Source organism: Anopheles moucheti, chromosome X, assembly GCF_943734755.1.
Source record: "Anopheles moucheti chromosome X, idAnoMoucSN_F20_07, whole genome shotgun sequence".
In the NCBI taxonomy this organism is placed as follows: Eukaryota; Metazoa; Arthropoda; class Insecta; order Diptera; family Culicidae; genus Anopheles; species Anopheles moucheti.
Genome location: NC_069142.1, coordinates 11,919,046 through 11,938,591, shown reverse-complemented (window position 1 = coordinate 11,938,591; position 19,546 = coordinate 11,919,046). Strand labels below are relative to the sequence as shown.

The 19,546-nt window shown below is 45.3% G+C and overlaps 1 protein-coding gene across 6 annotated transcripts in view; it reads left to right on the top strand.

Moving 5' to 3' along the window:
• Positions 1–636: 636 nt before the first annotated feature.
• Positions 637–19,546, top strand: part of LOC128307365 (potassium voltage-gated channel protein Shaker-like) — a 107,626-nt gene continuing 88,716 nt past the window's right edge. For 3 of the 6 annotated variants that reach the window (XM_053045165.1, XM_053045166.1, XM_053045161.1), the window contains exon 1: positions 637–1,492. The gene's annotated coding sequence lies outside the window, so the exon portion shown is untranslated. The remainder of the gene's footprint in view (positions 1,493–19,546) is intronic. The other 3 variants (XM_053045164.1, XM_053045163.1, XM_053045162.1) reach the window with 2 other exon arrangements.

Sequence of the window (19,546 nt, the reverse complement as noted above, 5' to 3'; positions counted from 1 at the left end):
AGCGAACGTTGCCGAACGGTCGTTTCGAGTTTTGCTGAGCGGCTGACAGTACTCGGTGGTCTCATCACATCATCTTACCATTTTACGGACGTTTTAGATGTAATCGGGACGATTCATCGTTAAGCGAAAGAGAGAGAGAGAGAGAGAGAGAGAGAGAGAGAGAGAGAGAGAGAGAAATTGAAAGCACACAGTGACAGTGTGTAGTAACAGGCGGAAAGTTCGATCAACCGTATGGAGGTGAGTGATAGGACAACAAAGGGTATTAGTAGGCACTCACCTTCACCATTGTCTGTCGTGTTTCATCGAAAGCTTTCGACTTGATGAAAAAAGCTAAACAAGGGGGTTTGCAAAAAACGGGGATGAAAAGCACGAAAGAATTCGCCTATTAATATCCTCTCTCTTTTTCTCCCTCTCATCGTTGCTCTCCTTTCTCTTTCTTGCTTACTGTATCCTTCTCTCTCATTCTCTCTCTCTCTCATTCTCTCTTGCTCGTGGTTCGTTATCATCTTTAAATGGTGAGTGACCCGGTGAGTGCCACAAACGCTTTCGGCTCTAAACAAGATGGTGGTTTCGGGAGGGGGAGGTGAGTGGGGGAGGTGGGGGGAGGGGATGGACTTCGGAATCGGAATAGTGGTGCGGTCAAACGGAACCGGTCGGTGGGTCCCTCCCGCTTGCTGTTCACTGCAGGTGCGAGCAGTGCCGAGCGTCCCGAAGCGCTCGCGTGAGCCTGAGCTGCCGCGTTCCCGACGGCGGGTGCAGAAAATGCGACCCGAAACCAAAAAAGCCGTTGCTACCGCACCGTTGTTCTGTTTTGGTTCTCTGCCCGGCAAGCCACACGGCACGCGCGACACACCGTACTGGCCATCCGGAAGGCTTCCAGACGACGCACGGACACACACACGTCGCGTACGGCATACGGAACGGGGCGACTTTTTTATTTCGTCGGTGCTGCGGTGTTAAAACGTACCGTGCCGGTCACCTGCAAGGAAGGAAAAACTAACAAAGTCATACACAGAGAGCGCGTGAGCGGTTTTGTATTTTTCGACCACGGAATACGCGGTTCAAGCAAGGCAAAAGCACACACGGAAAGACGTAAGCTAATTGAAAGAAACGGAAGAACAAAAAAACATACGCAAAGCAATGGCCGCGATCGTCTCTAGCAATCGAAAGCAAACGAACAGCTTCGATACGTGAATGCGTCGGCAATGGGCCGCCGTCAGACGGTGGTAAAGATGTGATAAGCGCTTGGTGCGATCGTTTAAGCGCACGGGCAACGAACAGTAAATAATTCGGTGAGATCGATCGAAAAAACAAAACATTGAAAAACGAAAAACAGAAAAACAAAAACAAAAAAACAGTGCGTTACAAACAAACAAACAAACAAAAAACACAAGGTGCGGTGACAAGAGTAGGTGATTCGCGCATATGAGACACCCGCGTTTGCCGCAAAGTGTCGTTACGGCTTGTGCGTGTGCGTGAGTGCTGAGTTTGTGTACGTAGTGTGCGTGTGTGTGCGCTACAAATTGTTGTTTCCTTTTTGTTCTTCTTTATTTGCTGCGCACATTTCGTAACCTGTTACTACTACTACTACTACTGCTACTACTACCAAATACTACCTACTGCTACTTCTGCTACCAAACTCGAACCACACGCCATTTCCGCCAAGTGATCCTGACCGGTAACGTTCGTCTTTGTGTGTCGCTTTGCGTGTGTGTGTGTGTGGGTGTGTGAATCGGGGGGTGAAGTGAGACAAAGGGGGTGGAGAGAGGGAATTAAAAAAAAACACCCTTAACACATTACACCCCACCCCCCACCCCCTCACACCCCTTTCAACCCCTTATCCTCCTTTCAACCCTTAATGGTTTTGATCGATCCAGCTGATGGCCGAGGCGTTATACTATGTTTCTTTTATTTTTGTTATCTTATTTCGTTGCAAAAGTATATCGCGCGAGCGCCCGTATGGCTGCGGTACTTTTGGTTGTATCACCGAAAAGCAGCACCTCAACTTCACATATTTACATTCGATAGTCCAGTACCAGCCAGCACAAACTTTGTGTGTGCGTGCGTTTGATCATTCGTGTGGAAAGGGTGGATGGGGAGGGAAGTAGATCGAGAGGGTGTGTGAGGGGGGGGGGGGGGGTGGTTAGGAGTGTTGTAGGGAGGTTTGGAACAATAATAGATTTGTCAGCCTGCCACAGCTACAGGAATAAGATAAGAGAGGAAATGGGAAACAATGAGGGATAGTGAAAGGGAAAGAAGAGACAGGGAAAAAAGTGGGAGGGTGTATGGGTGATGGGGGAAGCGGGGGGGGAACAAATCACCTCATCTAAACATGAACTTCCTTTCTCTGTACTCCACGTGTTTCCCATTTGAAAGGAAGAAAATTAAATAACTAAAGGGAATGAACTACACAGAGAGAGAGAGAGAGAGAGAACGAAAAATTGATTCTAAAAGAAAAAAAGAGACAGAGGGAGACAGCAAACGCGGTAGGAATAAAAATAGCGCAGGTTGAAGGTGGGAACGAGAGGGCCTAGAAAACAATAAAAAAAAAGGACGAAGTAGAATGGGAAACATACATCGGTACACTAAGCCGCTCATCAACCCCCAACCGAACCACCCCCCCCCCCCCTTTCCCTTACCCTTTCACCTCGTTCCCTTTCCTTCGCATCCACCCCTGGCTTAATCGTTCCCATCTGCCTCATGACCCCAGCACACCCACTTTCTCCCTACCCCCCCCCCCCCCCACCATCCACATCCTTAAGGTCCTTAGCATTTGGTGGTGGTGGTGTGCGTGTGTCCAACATTAAAAGGGTCCTACGCGTGTAACGGTGGTGGGTTTTTCCTGGCTGGCCTGCCTGGGTATCTCACCACCGGGGGGTTGTTTTCCAATGGACTGCGCGTTAAACGTTGCCGATTGCGGCCACTAATAATGTGACCAAACACAAACACACACACACACCAACACACATGGTCATGGGTTTTGATGGTATCGGAAGGGACAAAACAACTCGTTCGTGCATTCTTTTCCTTTTGTTTTGTGGATTTTTTTTATTACCCTCCTTGCTTGCTTGGGTACGGGGGCTGAATTGGGTAGCCATTTTCGTTTTCGGGAAATTTTAACTCGAGCCAAATGAACTCATTCAAGGGTCGTAGCGTTACGGTTACAAGGTAGAAGAATTAATGATTTTTTTTTCTGCACCATTTGTTATAGCAAGGTTGAAATGTTTTATTTTTGTATTTGTTTGTTGCTTTAATTCTCCAAATCACACAATTAATGGGAAGAATTTCATGACACAAAAGATCACTAACGTCAAGGAAAGTAGAAAGGGCAGTGCAAAGTGTGTATGTAAGTGTCGTGTTCACGCACGTGCATGTGTGTGTGTGTATGTGTGTGGATGGGGGATGGGGGAGAAAAAATCATTCGTCAATCAACCGCATCGAACAACCCAACAGCAACATTTCACCACAAGCAAACAAACAACCGGACACGCACATATTCGAGCAAAGAAAACACGGGAAGGTGCCGTTGATGTGTCTGCGTGTGTGTGAAGGAGAAAGAGAGCGCGCGAGAGAGAGAGAGAGGGATGAAACGAAGGAGGAAAAGAAAAATCGAAGAAGAATATAAATATATATATTCGAACGGACCACTGCTTATCTGACCTCTTCCAAGATGAAGGATATATTCTTTTCGATACAACATCACCCCTAAATAGGGGGTTGGGGATGTTCTTTTTTCTGACGTTTCGCAAAGAATGAAACTGAAGCAAAACGGGGAACCAAAATGAAGCAGAGGTGAAAAAGTTCATCCCTACCGACTAACCAGGATGTACCAAGCAGTCAGCGCCAAAACGTGCCCTTCCGTGGCGAGAGTGTGGCCCGGGGATTGGGAAAACAGGGTGGAAAGGTTTGATGGCCATTCTGCAACTAGGAAAAGTGACACTGTTCCACACAAACAAAAAAAAACTTTAACACACACACACACATCCACCCGTGTGAGATTCTTGGCAGGGAAAAGCCTTTTTTTCCGCCCTGCCTGGCCACACGAATCTCGGGCAGGCTTTTTAGCCTAACGCACGGTTTGATTTGAGGTTTGCCGTCCGGAGTACTGGAGTAACTGCTGCCTGGGTAAACCACGGGGTCAGTAAGATCGAACACATGATTTACGATGGGCCCCGCTCTGCCGAAGGACGCCAGAAAACCGCACGGGATAATCCGTTTTCCCAGTGACGGTGGCCGAAACCGCTGCTTTCCGGTCTGGTTCTTGTGCTCCTGTGCCGGATGGTGTGCCTTCCTTATGGTCGGTGTGACAAAACGATGTGGACGCTACACGGGAAGAACCAAGATGCTTCCTGCACAGCACGCCCGCCGTTTGAAGATCACGTTTCAAGCTGGAATACTTCATGTCTATATATATATATATTGTTGAGCGATCTTGTGCTGTGGGGGTGGGTTAGAGGGGGTGGGTTTTCGTTTTATTATTCTCTGTTTTTTTTGGAGTGGAGTACCTTTCCAATATCCTGCTCGTTGCACTTCACGAGCTGCTCAGCGGTGGAGAAGAAAAAACGAAGCCAAAAAAGAGAAAAACGAACTGAACAGAAAAAAAGGGTATCGTATGTTTTTCTTGCTTTTCCTCCCTTCAACCCCCCCTTTCATCTCCCCTTCCCAACCCCCTTGCCGTATGCCAAGTAGGAAGACACTCTCGACCCGTGTCCGGGAAGCAATATGCCAGAGTTCAAAACCGTGCTCACACCGTGAATGCGGTGTATGCGACGTTTCGTTGTAACGGTCAAGGCGGAATATTGATTCGAAGCGCATAACATGGCACGGGAAGAAAACAACGAAACCGTAAGCTCCGGCGAAGAAAGCGAACTGCCGAACCGATGGCAGTATGAACGATGGTGTACAGTTTTTTTTTGCCAAAGCGTAGCATGCGCAATTACTGCCCACTGTCAGAATTCATCCCCTAGCAGGTTCAGCCGAAGGGGGGAGGGGGCGGGAAAAGGAGTGGGCAATTGGTTTGACTTCACCGAGTTCCTCTTTTGGGCCGTGTTTCGTGTACGTGAAGTGATGTTTTCGGCATGGGAGGAACCTCCGGTTCGTTATGTTTGGTTGTTCTGTCTTTTTTTGTTTTGCTTCTCTGACCTCACCGCCACCAATATTCGGTGGTGCAGCAAGCGTCACCATTTTTGCCCGACACTTCCACCTCGGTGCAAGGAAAAAAAGGGGCAAAATAAGGTCACCTCAAAGGTTTGGTTCGGGTTTTTTCCGTACTGTTATCCTTTTTCTCTTGCTGCCTGAAATAGCTGTGGTTTTTTCTTTATTAAATGTCCTTTAAAACTAGCTACCTTGCGAGCAGGACCGTTGCATTTTATGCACAGTAATACAAATGTTCCTATCGAATCTTGAAACGATGTTTTGTATAGTATTAAAATTAGGTTCTTCTTTGGAAACGCTATGCGGAATTCTGCATTTTCTGCAACACCTATCAACAGTTCATATTTAAAGTATTTAAAATCAATGCACAAAATAGTGTTTTAGTGTACGAAATTACACTTCTATTTATATTTTTGTCATCCATTTTGACAGTTTTTACGACCACCTCCCCCCCCGGTAACACTTTATTACGAGGTTTATTACTTTTTAAGTTTTTTTTCGTCTTGTTTTTAGGCATGTACCTTTTCGCTCTGGGTGATGGATCGTCGTACAGCAATGCCCACTCAACTTTGCATCCGGTCGAATTCGACTGCTATTGTAAAGCGGAAATGAACTCTGGAACATGATTTGTCAAACGTGCTTTTGTCTACGGGGTGGATTTTTTTTTTTAGGGGGCTGCCCATGCTCGAAAGTTGGTGTGCGGTAATTCTTATCGATTCCATTACTTTTGAGATGTTTTTTTCTTTACATACCTTGACAGTAACGATGCATACCTTGGGTGTAGACACCTTAGTAGAAAGGTGACGATCGATGTATTCAACGGACAGTAAAGAAGTCATTTTGTGATTTTAAAGTTCAAAATTATTGTTTTTTATTGCATTACCTTAAAAGCACTCTTTTAGCAGTTATTTTTCGAACACATAACTGAAAATTGCATTACGTGTTGTGAGTAGTTTAAATAGGCTAACCACATTTATTCAATTTCTAGCGTCTCAAGGGAGTTTGATTTTATTGACTCCTTTTTAGTGCCACGAGGGAGTTTGTTTTTTATTGACTCCTATTTATTGTATGCATCGAAAGAAGCGCATCGAATTGCATTACACTAGCGTTGTTTCATTATGCTAGTGTGATACATAAAATATAGCTAATAAACCATTATACGACAGGGGCATGACCGAGTACGCCATTACGCTGAGAAGAAAAATCTCCACCAACGCTTCCTATCATTCTTTTATTGTATTTATTTTGCCCGTACAAATATAAATACTTTACCACCCTACCAGGATTGGTGTTAAAATGAAATCGTTTCGATCAGTTTCGACCAACAAATCAGTTACCCATCTGAGCACTCAAATTAATTCATCTGATGATTATCAACCCCATTTCTAGGGTGATAAAGCGTAGAGTGGTGCTTAAAAGTTTGATACACTTTTTTCCAATATAAATAAATCCATAAAAAGCAATACATGTCAATACAGGAAGAACATTAAAATCGAAACACTTTGCGATGAAGCCGTTCGCCATATTTTGTCAGAATAAATTAAACTATTATTGTAACTCAACAAAGTTATCATAATTCATTGCTTTTTTTCTCTCTTCTCGCTGAATAAGTTTAGAAAAAGCAACAGCTGTGGAAAATGTTATTTCCAAAATGGCGAAACACGTTTCAGGACTAACCGTTTGCAAAAGCGCCTACAGTTATGCAATATGTATGCCGGGAGCGTGAAACTACTTTATTGAATTTCCACCACCGCCATTAAAATCACAATCCAAGTCAAATAAAACTACTAGCCAGCAGTAGTGCTATCATTTTATTTCTCAAATCATCCACCACCCGCTCCTTCATGCGGCCATTCGCCGCGCTCGGTGGCGCACGGAACGTAACAGCTGATAAAAAAAAAGAGGCAGCGAAATAAAATCTTCTTGAAGGTTGGAAATGACAGCGGCTAGCAGTTATAAAGACTTTAAACAACCCTACGATCAATCAAGCAAAAGCACCCTATTTCACCCTCCCCCTCCCCTTCCCCCCGTTACCAGCAAAAGCCTACGATAGGGGAAAGGTGGGAGGTGATGCACGTGATTTTGCGTTAAATAAAGTGACCTCCGTCCGACCCGGTTTGTGCGAGCGGATGCTTTAATGGATCGGGACCTGGGGTTCGGGGTTTTCTTTTTCCACTTTATTTGCCACACTCCAAACCGTGCTGTGTGTGTGTGTGAGTGTGTTTTCCCGATTTTTTATGGGAGTTCTTGAAGAGTGTGCAAACCTGAGAGCACGAGCGTGGCACGTACACCGATCTACCCAATTTGAAGAAGAAAAAAATGGCAAACGTTCGCGCTCGTAGTGGACACGTTTTATCCGAAACCCGACCACGCGAGTGCTTAAACGATCCTTCAGGTAAAGAAATGGGGAGTGAAACGGTACCGGTACTTGAGATGTTGCCGGATGAAAAAAAAAGGACAGGTGAGGATGGAGTCGCGGGGTCAAAAGGGGGAGGTGAACCCCTTCTCTCCATAGTTTGATTTCTTCAAATGAGGTTTGTTTCACCAGGAGCAGCGAAGAAAAAAAAAGTACGAGGAAAAAAGCAAAACGATGGCATGTCCCTCTACAGTTCGTTTTATTTAACTGTCTTTTGAGTACGTTTTGCCGCTGGCTGCCGCCAACACCCCGTTTGAACCCCAGTCAAAGAGGCAAAGGGGGAGGGGAAAAAAAAGGAAAGCTAACGATACGGTCGCTAAAAGGATTTGCTCCGATTTTGCTTTTCCACTCCACTTTGCGTTTTCATTCGTGCCGTTTAGAGGAAAGCGGAAATTCCACCAAGTCATCCGCAATGCGAACGGACCAGTTTTAAGGGATCTCCAGTGCCGAATGTTGACGAAAAAGGGGGACCTTAGCAAGGGGGAAGTGGGAGAAATCCAGCGAGAGGTGGAGAAAGGAAAGGAGCGGGGTAGGGGTCAGAAAGTGAGAGAGAGAGCAAGAGAGAGAGGGAGTTAGAGTAAACATGAAAAATAGCGTATGACGCAGTGTGAACAAATGAAGAGAAGGAGAAAACTGACAAAGGATAAGGCCAGCAGAAGGAAGCAAACAAAAAAAATGCAAGCAACAACTAAAAATACCACCATGAAATCAAATTGCCGATTTAGTCACTCTCGACCGCAACGCAAAAAGCGAAAATTCGTTCCGCTGGGGTTTTCTTTTCCATCATCCGGTTTTTCCACCTCCTGTCATTCCCTTTCCCCCTGCCCACAACTGTGCGTTCCTGAACATAAAACGCAATGTTGAAAAGTGATTAATGTGATAAAAAACGGAAACTGATAAAAGACCCTCCCCCACCCCCACCGTTGCATGCTGCTCATGGCAAATACCGAAGGGTTGAAGCATAAGATGAGACAGCTGAAATTAGAATTCGCCGACCGACGAGAAACCCATTTTCCAGCTCCAATTCCGGCCGGGTTTTTTTTCCCTTCTTTTCACTTGGGTGGCGTAATTTTCTTCTCCCTTATCTGCTTGTTCTGCCACCCTTCCACCCCTCCCTCGTACATAACGCAAAGCCTTCAAAATGGTGAGTCGGAATGAGAGATTACAACACGGGATAACACGAATCCGATTCGGCTAGCGAACGTGTCAAAGTGTTTACCGTAACCCTTTCCCATTGTTATTTGCTTTTCATTTTTTGTCGGTAGCAATGGCTTTCCTTTTGTCACTTCTCTTATTTAATAACAAAACAAAAATCATCCCCTATTAGTCAGATTATGAAGTTCGGGGTACCTCAGTTAGGGGTTGAGTGTGTGATTTGTTCTTTTTTTTTACAAAGCACTTCTTTCTGTCCCATTCAGTGAGGTTTTTCCATCCCCATTTTTTAAATTAATTCTCTCTGGATGCAGGTGCATAAAGTACTAGGCGTCTCCATTGGGTAATAATTTCGATACAACGTTTTTTAAACGTGTTGTACTGTAGATAAGGAGCTAAACTTAACAAGAAATATAGCATGAATGAAGTAAACCTGCAATTTTGCCGTTGCTTTGCAGGATATTGTTTGAAATTTATATTACGATTAGTACGAAAATTATTCAATAATTTTTTACTTGAAGGAATGTTATCATGAATGGTCTCAATTTAATGGATCTATCGATCAGTTCAATTTCACAGTTTATTTGGTTATAAATCATGAAAGAATCTAAATTTTCGGATGATGTTCCAACATTCATTTTATCTCGCCATATCCGCCATTTCATGGAGGTCCACCTGAGGGTTAAATTCTGAACTAAACTAAATATTTTTTATTTTGATATTTTCATATAAACGTAAAATTTTTATAAAATATTAACCAAAAAAAGCTGTTAAGTTTGAAAAATTATCACAAACACCTCTAAAATCGGCCTCATTTATTTCACTGCTCAACCTTCTTCACAACCCAATTATTTCGTACGATGGTTTCAATTTCTCAATTTCTTTCCACTCCACTATTCTCAGCGGATGACTGATAGAATCGATTTCGGAAGTGAATTCTGCAACGTCCCGAGGTGGCTTTGCATCGTTCATAGCGGGGCGTTTTTTTTTTTTGTTTATGAATTTTCTTTCCTTCCATCTCTTTCTCCTTTCTACATCTTGCTTACTCTTCCGTACAAAACAAAAAAAATGCAAATAGTGTGGAGACGTAACAGCGTTGGTTGGGTTGGGGATTACTGTTTGGGGGCGATAATGCAAATAGGGGTCGAAATGGATGCGGCGCTGGGCGTTGGGAAGCTCGGAATGAAACGTCATGCAAAAGGATCGTAGGTGTGGGGGGAAGGGAGAGGAGTCGGAAATGCTGATGGGAAATCATTTATTAATCGGATTTTTCCAACAAACTTCGCCGTTCGGGTGCTTCCACGCCCCACTCAGCCCTTGTTGCTTGTTGCCCCTTTATCAAAGCCCCCATACTTGCCGTAAACTATTACATCACCAGGGAGGGTTTGAGCGGTGTGCGTGTGTGTGTGGGCAGGGAGGGCGAAATGGCAGGGTAGGCGAGAAAAATGTGCGGAAAAGCTGTGAATAAGTTAATAAATGGCATCAGCATTCGTCGCCCGCTTTTCACAACAAATTTTTTTGGGCCGCACCGCCATATACAGACGACTCAACCAGTTTAACGGTAGCATCTTCGTGAGGTTTTGTTTATTATCCGAAGCACAATAAGCTGCGTTTTTTTTGTTGTTGCAAGCAGGCAAGACAAAAAAGGGAAAATAGAAAACATGCTTTCAACTTTTCAACGCCTTGTTGGAAAGAAAGTTCTGAGTCGCTCGGCACCCGACCTCCTATTGACAGGAATGGCAGCAGGTTTTTGAAGATGCTTGTGGGTTCTGTTTGGGGTTTTTTTTTTCTCTGCTTCAAGCTGGTAAAATACTTTGTCGGGAGTGAATTTTTGCTCGCAGCTTTCCGTCGGCTTTTTCTACCGTGTTTTGCTGCTTCCTATTCTGTCTGGATAAATTCCTTCCCATTTCCATGAGTGCCACGAGTTGATTGTTTTTTGTCATTCCAAAACAGACATGCCATGTGTTGTCGTTACCTTTCTCCCTCCGACACGCGACTACCATACCCCCTCCCCCCCCCCCTCCATTGGCCACCTTCCGGTAGGCCCGGCACGTCGATCATGGAGCCGGGATTCATTTTCCGAAATGTTTACCAAGAAGCGGATGCCTTCCAATATGTTTTCCAATCAACTTTCCCACCCTCTTGCATTTGTGTATGTGTGTGTGTGTATGTGAATGGTTGAATGAATTGGATAGAAAAGCAATCGAGGCTGGGCTGTTTGCGAATGGACCACCCGTTATCTGCCCAGCAGGTGAAAACTAGGCCAAGCACCGTCAGAAATTCGAACCACACGAAAGCAAGCAAAAAAAACCCCCCGAAAAATAACGAACGGAAAAAAAACATCCCTTTGCAAAATCTCATTTTTCCGGTGACCTAAGGGCGAGATTTTAAACCAGCGTGCACATACAAAATGAGCATTCACAAAGGCTGATACAAGCTGCTTAACAGAAGCTTTATATGGTTGGAAGTAGCGGTAGCAGCGCCTATACACAATACGCCTCAAAGTATGCAATTCGGCTGGCAAAACTTTGTTATTACGGTCAGCTATACGGTGGTTGGCCTTTTTTTGCGGTGGTCAACAAATGTTTCGCACCGACGCTTCGCGTAACGAACATGAAATGAACGCTTTCATCAGCAATGTAGCACCAAGGCACCATTTGTACAGCGCGAGCCCGAGTCGGAATATTGGATGTAAATCGGCAGGACGGCCATATCTCGCATCGCATATTGTTGACCGCCTAGTTTGGTGTTTTGGTGTGTCACTTTTGCACCGTCTAATTATCGAACCTTTTCCTGCACGCAGCACATTTTAATTACCGTGCGGCAATGCAAAGCTCGAAGGAAACGCACGTACCGGAACGGACATTTGCACAAATGAGAAGTCATACTGCATGCCAGTCATTGACAGCGAGTGAAACCTATCCTATCCGAAACGTTCCACGCCTTTAGGCAGGGTTTTTATGGTTATTGTTGGGTTTTGAGCTGGAGCTGGGGTTGAATGTGGTGATGAATTCAGGCTGGGAGTATTGTTGTTGGAATGAGGGAACGCAGTGTTATGCATGGTAGGACACTGTATGCAAAGAATCGCTTGGAGTCTCTCTGTTTCAAGGTGAAAATGAATTAAATTTTGTAGTTTGATGCGCTGTGCCTTATGACTCTTTTAAGAAAACTCATCTAGATGAATCTTTAGCTAGGAGTCATTGAAATTGTAAGTCAAATATTTTAATAATTCTTCAAGCTTTGATGAATCCTCAAAAATTCGTAAAAATTCGCAATACAGATTCTTGAATCTTGCAAGATCTTCCTCATAAGTTATATTAATTGCAAGGATAATAGTCATTGGGTTATTTCATCTGTATGTAAATATTTATTGATTGTTTTGTCAATGTTCAAGGAATTAAAGCATAATTGATTCGCCAACCAAAATTGTTTTAATTTGCTGCGGCAAACCCTGCAATACCCTTCTTATTGTTGAGTTCGTCCACATCCTGAGACATGCAACGTCAGCATCCTGCTAGCATCGAACGCATGCTACGCATCCTGAATCCTCCGGTATGAACAATTTCGTACAGTGACTTCCGTACGGTGGGTTTCAGTTTTGTGAACAATCCGATGGCAGACAAGACGATGGCATGGTGATTAGGGTGTAGAAGTCCGGGAAAGCTGTTCGTGACTCTGCATTGCAACAAGCATGTTGTTTAGCCATTTGGGGGGAGCCCGGTAATGGAACGTTTGTACCGGCAGAAGGCAAAACATTCCATCATGCACCATGAAACTGCACCACACTGCACAACCTGCGCTACCTGTTATAGGGCAGAAAGTGTTTGGTGTACGAGTGTGTATGTGTGCGAGAGAGAGAGAGTGAGAGAGAAAGGAAAAAATGAAGGGAGGGGAGGGGGAGGGGGGGTAAGAAACACCTGGGAAAGGCTATAGTGGAGGTGGGGGGGGGGGGGGTTTACTAGCCCCTCGATGACAAACTTCGCCTTTTGCGGTGTACCCCGGGATATAGAGAGACGAACCACTGACGCTAATGACGAGCAAGTTGAGGGGTGTCTTTCTGCAAATGGCGATGTGCATGTCTGTGAGTGTGTGTGTGACAGTATGTGGAGCAAAAGTGAGGGCACTGTGTGTTAGCATCCAATTGCACCAGTGTCGAAGTTTGTGTAGCAACTGCTGCAGGCAGCATTAATTGCTTCGCCTTCAGTTCCTTGGCCGAAGCTGCACTCGACCTCTGCTACATTCAGCTAGCAAGCTAGCAAGTATCCCGAAAATGTTTTAGCCCAACTATCCGCCCATATCCTTCACCAAGGTTCCAGTACCGCAATCCACCCATCATTCGTTGGCCTGCACTTCAATACGGTGCTGCAGCCTTCTGGCAGGGCTAACTTTTCAGCTGGCTCCACATCCATCAGCCACCCCCCCCCCCCCCATCCTTCTGTAGCCTCCCCCTACTCCCGCCCAACTTCAGTGTCTCTTAGCTCGGCAGCCTGAAGAAACTATAACCATCATCACCAAAAGGGACAGAAAACTGTTTCGCCGTCATCGTGTGGCAATTCTCGATGAGCGAGAATAGATTTTCCCACCCTATAGATCTATATATATATAAATGTGTGTATGTGTGTGTGTATACGGCATGGCGTATGTCTCTTGCCTCGCCGTCAAAGGCGCTGCGCGGGTTATGTAACGCGCTTCTCAAACAAAAGGTCCCCCCCCCCACCCCACCACCCAGCCAGGGGGCGAAGGTCCAAAATGAAGGTCCTCGAGCCGCTAACGCGCGCCATCTTGGTGCCGTTCGAACCACCCCCCCCTCCGGGGGGGAGTGTGCTTAACCAAACTGTCCGCTTTTGCGTGTCGATGTTTGCGTGTGTGTGCGTGTATGTGTGCGCACTTATGCGAGGTTTATATATCGTTTAGGCAAGGAAGCAAAAAACCACACTGCAAAATCATCCTTAAAGTGGAAATACACCCCCCCCCCCTCCCTCTCCATCATTCGGCAGTAAACTCGCTGCTAGCGATAGTTTGCGTTTGATTCGAAAATTTGAAGCGGGCGCCTGGTGTTTCATGTAATTTCATAGCGAAATGAAAAAAAAAAAGAAGGAACACGGTGGAAGCGATTAGACCCTAACCGGGTCCTAACGGTAGCGGGCGAGCTCGCTGTAACCTTAAAGCGGCCACAAGCGGTGGGTCGAAAAATACAATCTTACGTAATGTCACCGATCGATGCGTTGCCTGTTGTTGTTGTTGTTGTTGTTGTTGATGATATTTGTTGTTGTGTTTAGTTACCGAGTATTTTTCACGTCCGCAGCAGAAGTCAAAGTCAGCGTGGTGGTAGGGGTGATTTTTTTTCCATTTTAATTGCCTTCCACCACAATCATTCTAAGGCTACCTTTTACCCATTCAATGTTGTGTGAGTGTGTATTTTTTCTTTCTTTTTTTTACGTACATTTCCTTGTTTTTTCCCGGGAGTTGAAGTTCGTTTCTCACTTCTGTTAACAAATTTTCCAGTGGTGGTGGTGCGAAAAATCTCGTTTTAACATGCAAAACCGAAATATGATGTCTGCATGTGAATTCATCATGTGGAAAAATTTTATTATCGCAACCTTTTTTGTGTGCCTTTTGCCTTTATATATATATATATATATATGTACATCTCCTTTATTTAATCTTACAGTGCAGTTATACCGCACTCACCGCAACCCTGGGAAGTGAGCTATGAAAAGCTACCTTCTACGCATAGATTAATTTTCTCCCCCACCTCCCTCGAAACGCTTTACGCGCCGGCTGCATCACGTGCCTTTCGCATCGATGATCGATCACTTTGGCGCGGTTGGCGAATATAAAATGGCCGAAAAAGAATAATGGAAAGTAAAACAAACTCCAGTGGCCTGCGACTCTAGGGAAAGGGGGCCAACAGTTGTGGACCGGCAGAGCGGAAAGAGCGGATGGAGAGTCTTCCAAAGTGCCAAAAAATATGCAAACACTCTTGGCGGTGAAATTCCGCAGTGAAGGGAACAAGTAAGGCTGACCGAAGAAACAGCCGAACCTATTTTCCACGCAACACACACACACACACCAGAGTTTCGGGTTGGCTGGTTGCTGGCCCCGCAAGGCAGCAAACTCAAGGGAGAAGGTGTATGGTTGCTGCGGGGGAGGAGGGAGGGGGGAATTTGTAGGGTAAGGGGTAGTATAACCGAACGGGGTGATGATTTAATATGCCATGTGGTTGCGTTTGCCAAAAACCCGAGTCGGTTGCCGGGCCTGGAGCCTAGCCGGGCCGGGCCCGAACCGCCTGAAAGTCGCCTTCAGTTGTACTCAGAGTCCTTCCGTGCCGTGGACAGCATAAATTAGAATTTTCATCACAGGGCCCCCCTTCGTCCACCCACCCCCATCCACCTGCTTTCCCTGCTTCGTTTTCCTTTTCGCACTTCATCATCCACCCACCCCAAAAGGATTGGCAACTTTCCGACACTACCGACCGCACCGCACCCTACCCCCCCGTTCAAATCCCCCGCTGCTCCTCCTTACCCACCTTACCTACCACCCCCCCCCAAGCGACATCTCTTCGACTGTCCCTTCGGGGAAATTCGCTCCATCGGGAGAAAGTTTTACGTTCACACCCCGATCTTCTGCCGATCTCTCGCACAAAATTACTGCCAAACCCGGGGAGTTTGATAATGATGATGATAATGTTGATGGTGCCGATGATGCTGGGGACGCGGAGCGTGGCATGGAACAGGAAACCGTGGCATGGAAACGGCTAATTAAAATTCAATCGCTTCGAAAAACTTCACTGCGCTTTTGGTTGCTTCCAAGCCGCCCTAAGTAGGATTTTTGCGTTTGCCCCACGAGCACGTGGGAATTTTTTTGGTTGTAGTTGTTGAGTGTCATGCGGGGGGGGGGGGGGGGGTGGAGGTAGGAGGGGGGGGGAATGGTTGGTGGGTTTGGGTGGATGTAGGAAGCTTTTTCCTATTTTTCCGCCTTCTTATGCTATACTTAAACGTCTAAAAAGGATGGTTAACTCCATTAAATGCATAGCAGTTTGTTTTTTCTTCATTTTGCTCTACGCCTCGCCTTTCACCAGACTGTTTTTTTTCCTTCGTGCCACTTTATTTAATTGGTTAAGAAAATAAAACGTCTAACAAAAGGTTGTGTTTTGTTGTAGTAGCACTGCAACAAAAAAACTATAGCAAAAGCTTAACGCATTTTCCACTAGAACCGCACCGAGTTGAGAGATGTATTTGCGGAAGAAATGTAATCCCTGCTGGGTATGGATTTTAATCGTTTCGTTTCGTTCACCTAACGCTACTGCATACCGTGGCACCAGCAGGAATGGAAGAAACGGCAGCAATGGAAATAATTTGTTTTGTTGATTAATTTAATCGTTTTATTTTGCTGCTTGTTTTTCCCGAAAGCGTACGCGCTTTCCCGAAAGCTAAATCGGGCAGCGAGGTATGAATTCGCTGGGAAGCGGAACGGACATCCCGCTGCTGTGGAGGAATTCATTTGAAAGTGTGTACAAAAATATCGAACAGATCCTCCGCGATGATAAGCACCGTTTTTTTTTTGGAAAATGGGCGTGCAGGAAAAGAAGGAAAGAAAAACTTTTTGCTCGCTGAAAATGTGAACACCCCCACCGTGTAAGATGCTCGCGTCCGGATAGCGCAGCGCACCAAATTAATGGAAGCTTAAATACTTTCTCGTTCGGGGGGGTTTTCTACTTGTTACAGAGACAACTTTTCCAACAAAACAGTTTTTCGTTGATAAAACAGAAAAAGAAAGCAAGAATAGTCTTCGTTTAACGAAAGCTAAAGCCATACAAAAACAACTTTCCTACTCGCTGTTTCATTTGAAACAATGGATATAATTAGTCAGTTCCTGTACTGTGGCTGTGTACTGTGGAAAACAAAAGAAAATAATAATGGTTGTGTGCAATGAAATGTTGAAGGAAAGTTTTGGGACCAACAAATAGTTATTATTACAGCGAAGCAAATGACAAGAATCGGAAAGCTTTTGGGCAGTTCGGTGAAAAACTTACGTGGAAGAGCGTTACGTTAGCGTTACGTGGGAGAGCGAGACAGAGAGAAAGAAGAAACAAAACACATTCGCAGGCGCGACAAAGGTTGTCACCGGTAAGATCCACGGTAATGAAGTAAGGGCGCAAGGTTGAGACTCCAAAAGGGAGGCAACAAATGTGGAAGCAACAAAACAAAAAAAAACACCCTCTAAATGCGCACACATACAGCGATCGGTGGCATTACACGCATGGCACACGTACAAACGCGCGTTGAACAATTGGGGCCCAGAATTATTGATTCGCGCGACCTGCGACCCTCGGCCTAATTTTTTCCTCCACCCCCCCATGTTGTGGTGGCATGTTTTGTTGCCATTCCGTCCCTTTCAACCCCCAACACCACAAACTACACTACACGGGCCACGGGGGTGGTTTTTTATGCGTGTAGTAACCACAATCAATATATGGTGGTATTTGTTTTTACACACACCGCCCCAACCGAACTCAACCGAACCGAACCGAACCGAAAGAGAAAAATGTATTAACTGTCCTTTCTATGTGCCGGTGGTATGTTTACGTTGTGGCACGGAGCACCCTATGGAGGGTTGTGTGTGTTTTTTTTTTGTGCTGTTCGGTTGGTTTACGATAAAACCGGCTTATCGCCAAACCCTTCAACAGTGCCAATCCAATATTCCGGCCCTATTTTGATGGACCCATCAACGCCATCGTTCCATCGCAATTCTTTGTTCACTGTGGAGGACGATGAAAAAAAAAGGCTTTTTGCGGGTTGGGTCGTCCGGTGCCATTCTAATGACATGGCCACCGGAGCTTGACGAGTTCATCGTATAACTTCACTGAGCTTGTCATTGAAGAGGCTCCACCTTTGTCCTTCCACAGATACAGAAATTATGTACCCCATAAACTTTTCTGAGTAATTTCCTGGACTTTCCGTTGGTTTTGGACATCACCCGTATCACGATGGCGTATGTGAAAACACTAAGTGTATATAGATTCTATAAATCTTGTTTTTCTTTAGAGGAACAACATCGTCAAGAGGTCTAGACTTTATTGACCCTTTAAGAGGTGGAAAGTCAGATCTGCGTTTGGGAAGGTTGGTTCGGTTGGGATTTTGGACCAGTCCTGTCATGTGAAGACCCCACCAGGTCAACCCTAGGTTATATACGTCTAAGTCCTATATAGACGAGAGGTATCTTAAGAAAAGAAGTATCCTTGGACGTATCGTCTGACGTCTGTATTCACAGTCAATGAATACTGTTGAGCCTCAAGATTAGCGAATGAGGAAGACTACAACATCAACCCTGCCCATGTCTAATAATCCCAATCTGGATTGAGCTATGAAGAATAGTCCCCAAAAGTTTGGGCTCTCGAGTCTTGGATGAACCACTTTGAAGACATGCTTTTTACCCAGATACAGCTTTCTAGTGGTAGCAAAGATCCTAAGAAATTGGTTATCCTTTATCCCCAAATTTGTGACGTTGGTTTAGGTCAATCTCTCTTCGAAGTCTTTTTAGCCTGAAAGGAGCCTGGCTTCTCAAAGATATCAAAGTGGTATAAAGTACTACACTGGATATCGTTGACGACCTTGAAGTTCCAGGATGTTGTCCAGGTTCTATGGCAAGAAATCAACAAACAAAACCAATGCTTTCCCTGAATCCTCTATAGTTACTCGGTAAATTTCGTCTATATTTTCGATCTTACGATATTTGACGACTCCATCCGCTTGTTGAACCCAACGCTGCAGGTTCTCTGAGCACATAACTGATTAGATCTCTATTCTCAGTTTGACAACAGGATTCCTGAGGACTTCCTGAGGTAAAACGCAATCTTATTTCTTGATAAGAATCACACTCAGAATTCCTTGAAGTTCCCACTGTTCCTCCTAATGAGGAAAACAAAAGAAAATGAAAATATAACTCAGAGGGAAATATTAAACGCATATTTCCACACACTACTTACATGTTGCAATAAAAGAGTGACATACGGAAAGAACGATAAGAGGGAGACAAATCATTAACCGACCGCTTGTTTGCCAATTGAATTGAATTTCCCAGCGGAACAAGCGGCAAGTGTGAAAAATGATGCGTCTCCGGCCATGTTACAACTGCTGGCAGCTGGTGCTTTAACCTCTTTCATATTTTTTTTGGTTACTGCCCATAGCTAAACTGCTCCATTCATTCGCTCGCTTACCATTCGGTACCATTTGTTACACACGCAGCCCGGTCCAAAAGTTTTACCGGGTTGCGTTTTATTGCTCTGGCGCTCTTGGCGAATCAATTCATAAATAACGAAACGATCGATGTTTGGAAAATCATTAAAGCGGAAAATCATTTGCGGCGGCAACCCGCGTGTGTGCGGCACGCGTCAGCACGCCCTGCTCGTAGGGTGTGTGAGAGAGAGAGAGAGTGATAGAGAGAGAGAGAGGGAGAGTAAAGGGGGATGGAAATGGGAGGGAAACTCGACACGGCACTGCAGGAGCGCACTGTTGCAATCGATGCGTTTTTCCACGGGGAATTAAATTTTCAACAGCAGCGTTCACCGATTCACCGTTTGCTTGTGCCTGTACTGACGTATATGGGTATGCGTGCGTGTGTGAGTCTTTTGTATTGGTGGGTGGCCGTTTAGATGGTGGTTGCCACTGCTGCTGGTAACGAATAAAAGGGCTTCGAGGGCGGAACCCTCCTGCACCGGTGAAGGAAACGAACGACGAACGGCACGCCACACCGAAGGTCACTCACACGGTCACTCACCGCGCATTTAGGGGTGAGTGTTGCCGGTGTTTGAGCCCCGTGGTG